Below are 5,527 nucleotides of genomic sequence, written 5' to 3'. Positions count from 1 at the left end.
ACGGCGTAATCGTCGCGGGAGATTACAATCGTCGCAATATTCTTTGTTCGTCATAGATTAGTCGTCATAGATTATGTCGCGTTCGGAAGAAATGCAGTTTTGTGCATCGATTTCGCTTGACGGCTATTCGATGGCCTCGTTAACAGGAAGCAATTCGAATGCACGCGACGCCTTTCACGTAACGCCTACGCGATTATTATGCTCTCGAAGCCGAGAGGCAGCTCTCGAAGCCATGATCGCGAGCGTTATGGCCGCTAGTTTCTATTTTATGAAACCTTCATACGGGATTACCAGTGAAAAATGTTTCGCTACGCCTTGGCACGTCAAAGCGAGTTTGAAGAAGTCTCAATTAATATCGCGTTAAAATGCGAATCCGAAATTCAATCTTTTTACGATGATTTTGTAGGAATATAATTTTCATCTTGATTGAGTACCAGCAATTAGCAACTAATTTTTATAAATAAAAATAATACTTTATACGCGCGTGGCCAAATACAATTATATTGACTACTTTAATTTAACGATAAGATCTATTTTTATTATTAGAAAACTACCACTGTATTATTAAATTAAAATGATTACTGCGATCGTTGGCAATACAAAATCGTAGCTTTGTTCAAAAATTGTCGAGATTTACAGAGAATAGGAAATAAAATCACAAATAAACGAGACTTTTATTTCTCATAAAAATTAAGTCACAAATAAACTTGACTTTTATTTCTCGAAAGAAATGTTTCTCGTAAAAATTTCCCTACCTGTGGTCCTATTAATCCTTGTTGTCGGGCTAATAATGTATTTAATAAATTTTCAAGAGTGCATTCATCAATCAATATTATGATTTTTCGAATATTGGTGGAAACTTACCTTCTCTTGGTCTCTCACATAAATACATATACACATACACTCATTCACATGTATAGAATTAGGAAATAACAGCTTTTTGGCTGGTCGTAACTATATGAATTCTGGATTTTTTCCTGTCAGCCAACAATAGGTTCTCATCATTCTTTCTTAGACCTTTCACTACCCCATTTTACTGAGTCACCTTGGTCAAGTCAAGCTATTCTTTTTCATGTTTTGGCACTTCCGACAGCATTAAGCCTTTGCCCCTAATACCCATGGGTGGTCGTCTCAACCTGACCCTGGGCCGTAATCTTTCCTCACAGGCTTTCTCATCCGGACATGGTTGAATTTCAGCACGGTGGGCACTGAATGTGAAAGCGGAAACTGTCAGATTTGCAACCTGAAAAAGATTCCAGTTGCGATTAGGTTGACCTCAATTAGCATCAATGTAAATTTGACATTTGTGTTCATGGAATTTTAACAGGAATTAAATATATAACGAAAGTTTTTTGCCGGAAATTGTCGGATTAACGTGCTCGAGCAAGATTCCTTGCGATCCCTTGCGATTAGGTCGATTTCAAGTAACATTGATGTCGATCGCACATTTTTGTTCAATAATTTTGCTGTAATAACTGAAAAAAGAAGAAAGTGATCTTAATATGAAATTAATTATGTCATTAGATATTTTACAAAGATCTATGGCGTGAAGTAAAAATCACACAAAAATGAGGTTTACAGTAGTCGAAAGAATAAATTTTTACCTTTAATTTATGTTTTTATTGACCATTTTATTGACGATTTTTTTTCACCGAGTGTTCTGAATAATGTACAATTTTGTGCGTGTCGAAAGTGTTTCCTATCCCCCCCCCCACACACACACACACACACACACACACACACACACACACACACACACACACACACAATATAGCCTGCTTTAGGATAAAAACATATCCATTTTTTAGAAAATTTTCTTGCTGAACTAGGAATGCTATAAAAAATAATTTTTTATGTAACTTTATTATACATTTATTGCGAAAATACAGAATATAAAAAAATATTTATACTGGAATTATGATTTATAAAGGTAAAGCAAAGTCAAATAATACAAATAATATAAATTCTGTGCCCTGCGTGTTTAAAAAGATAGTTTAAGTGTGCTATCCCTTTTGGGATAATTTACTTTTAAAGTTTCTATTTTTCTATTTAGAATTCAAGGCATAATGCTACCTTTATATGACAAAACACACGCGAGCACATTCACACAGAAATAAACGTACGTGTTAGAAAACGAGGCCTGGTGCGAGCCTATAACCCGATATTCGAATACAGAACCGTCTGTCAGAATCGAGAATCGTGAAAAGTATCGAATTAGAAGGAGAAGAAAGAATATCGTTGAAGATGTTTTCTAATCTCAAACTCTTTCGAGGCGCGTCGCGTCAGCCTATGTATTCATACCATCTCCAATAAAATTCTATCTCAATGTAATTCCAGAAAATTTAACAATTTTTAATTAAATTTTAAATTTTCTTAATTAGACTAAATTAAATTATTATAAAAATAGTTCATTATTAAAAATTATGAAAAATAAAATTGTTCAAAATATTTATGACTTCTTTTAAAGACGTCACTTCAAGAACGTTTTGATCATTACACGGAAAGTATAAATTTCCAATTCCAGTCACTTGTTGTATTACTACATATACATATATTACTACATATACATTAAGGATATATGCTATACATCCTTAAAACATTAAGAATATTGAAAAGTAAATAGCAATACGTAAAACATCATTTATCTTTAGTCCAAGATGATCAGCTCATTCTGAAAATTTCACAACATCGTTCTTATTTACTTATTGTGACACTTGTTACAAGATTATTCGGCACCATTAGCACAACAAAGGAGTAGCTTTTTCTGCAAAAGAACGATTCATTATCGGTGCCTTTCCCTTAAAGTGGAAAATCCGTTCAGGCTTCGAGGATCCATCATGCTGTGATGTGGTCACGACCTTTGTCTCTTTACTTCTATACGGCATCCGTTTCCGGTCCTTATCTTACGTTACACATGTAACTACCAGAGTTTTAGTCGACCCATTGTCGACCCATTGTTGGCCACATGTCTGTGGCCTGGTCTCGAGAAGTTTGCTTATGTTGGTCCATTTAACACAACGAAGCTATACGCCTAGACCTGAGTGCAAACCCAAACGAAATCCAATCGAATCTGTGAAATCACAGATAATTCTATGTAATTGTCGTATAGTTCGACGAACAATTCGAGTGATCTTTGATGGTGCAGCCGGCAAAGAGAATGGTCTCTCTGACTTGCCCTTGATGGATGTATCCTAAATATATTTTCTTTCGGCGCGAACACTAATTAATGTACATTTATTTATAAAGAAATTTAGAAATTGAGTCTTTCTCTAACTTTCCGCAAAATATAACATAAAGAAACTTCTCCTCACGTAAATATTACGAGATTATAAAACTTGCCCGAATTCCAAGCTGATAATTTTTAATTCGTCGCACTTACAACTTCGCTAGTTTACGTACGAAGATACGTGACGTCTGGATACGGGAGTCTATGAAAAGTTTCATGGGTTAACTTGCTACATTTATCCAGGATTATTCCTCGATACCTCGTTCTACGCAAGGGAATTTATACGAGTTTCCGCCTGTGTTACGAACGTAAGCAAGGACGAGTGTCGTCCGTTCGCTCCGTTGGCTCGGAATCGACGGGATCACGTCGAATCTCGTAGAAATCTCGTTTCCGACGGCAGCGACAAAACGGTGGTGACACGTTTCAAACGTTGCCAATTTTTTCTTTCTTCTGACTGCAACCGAGAACAAAATTGTATTATATCAAGAATAAATATTTTTGTTTATAGAATTTTTTTATATTATATCAAAAGTATTTTTATTATTCCAGTACCCAGAAAAACTATGTAGCAAATCTGCATAAACAAATCTATATTAAACTGACATATCAGACCAACATACAGGTATGTCTGAATCAAAGAAAGTTGAGTTAAGCCTGTAGAATAAGTAAAAATAGCATTAAGAATTAACATTAAGAATTCATATCCGGTCTATTACAAAAAATTCTAGGTCAAACTTCGCGTCCATTATGTGCTTGAATTAAATAATAAATGTTAATGTGGTATGCTCAATAATAAATAATAAGTTAATAATATAGACAGCTTTATGCACTTCAATTATTTTCAAATATAATATAGACATTAATTCTACGTTTTATTTCCTTTTTTTCTGAAAATTTCTACAGTTCTATCTTTAATTTTTGTTGTTGTATGATTTGGTTAATTGATATCAAGAATATAAAAGTCTTTCCGAAGAGTCCCAAACTGATAAGTATGCGAAATACTCGGATTCTTCATTTCGAGATTGTTGGATTGCGTCTAGTTTTACTCAGGGTGAAAAGACGATGAAAAGTTGACGGAGAGTAGGGAGAGGAAAGAGGGCGAAAAGTAAAAGAAAGAAAGAGAGAGAGAGAGGGGGGAAGAGAGAGAGAGAGCGCAAGCTCTCTATGTTGACTTTGGCTTGCAGCCTCCAATTTCGGCGACGGCGGCGGCGGCGGCGGCGGCATGGATGGAAATATCGGCCGCTAAAATAAATCGACGACAAAGACCGGCGATCCAACGACACGCTCACTCGCTGGAATGCTCGATCAACGAGCCCTTTCCCTACCGAAGATAACAATCTCGCACGGCAGATTGTGTTCGGAGTTGCATTAAAAGCAGCCCGATAGAAACTCATATTTCCGCGTCTCATACATTTTTCATACGTGGCAAAATTTTAGATTGTTTCCTCTATTAGTTAGAATCAAAGAAGATGTTCAACTGGAAGACATGACTAATTGTGAAACAATTAATTTCTCATGTTTTCTCGCTGGTAAGTTAAAAAGATGATTTGCTGCTCCAATAGAGAGAGAACTGGAGCAAATAAATGTGAACTGAAATATAAGAAATAAAAAAAAAAACAGAATGTATAGATAGAAAAACATATACTCTGGAAAAATATATTTTTCAATAAATTCCTTACAACATTTTATAATAATTATTAAATTAATGATCAATATAAGCTATGATTATGTTACTTTCAGCTTTAGTTTGTGATTATATTTCAATACAATAAGCCGAATCGATGTGCATTTTACAGAATTGAAAAATATATTTATAAATCTACATATAAATATTATTTAACATCAAGACTTGCTTGGATGGAAAATAGAATTCTATCTCTTATTTGATTTATTTTGATTGGTCTAATTCACACATCTAGGTGAGAAATATATTGTTTCAAATATACGCAGGAAGCAAGTATAGATAAGGCTTGTGTTTCAAAAAATTAACAAAACAGTATTAACAGAAAAAAGAATGGAAAATTTTCTCTATCATTAATTCTGCAATTAATCAGGATTAAATGTACATTTAAATAACGAGAATCTTAACACGATGTAACTCGAATTAGAAAAACTAGTTTATCTGTTTGCACAGTGCGCTTTGGCGCAGAAGAGAATTGGAACCTATTGTCAATCTGATCTTGATTAAAATTAAAAAATATGCTACACGTTTCAAAAGTACGTCATACGTTGTGACATTCGTGATCGTCTCCCGAACACGAAAGGATCGGTATACATTTAAAGCATAAAAATCGCGCGGTA

Source organism: Trachymyrmex septentrionalis, unplaced genomic scaffold (genome assembly GCF_001594115.1).
Source record: "Trachymyrmex septentrionalis isolate Tsep2-gDNA-1 unplaced genomic scaffold, Tsep1.0 scaffold21, whole genome shotgun sequence".
Classification (NCBI taxonomy): domain Eukaryota; kingdom Metazoa; phylum Arthropoda; class Insecta; order Hymenoptera; family Formicidae; genus Trachymyrmex; species Trachymyrmex septentrionalis.
The sequence above is the reverse complement of the archived record's forward strand: the minus strand, read 5'-3'. Positions refer to the sequence as shown.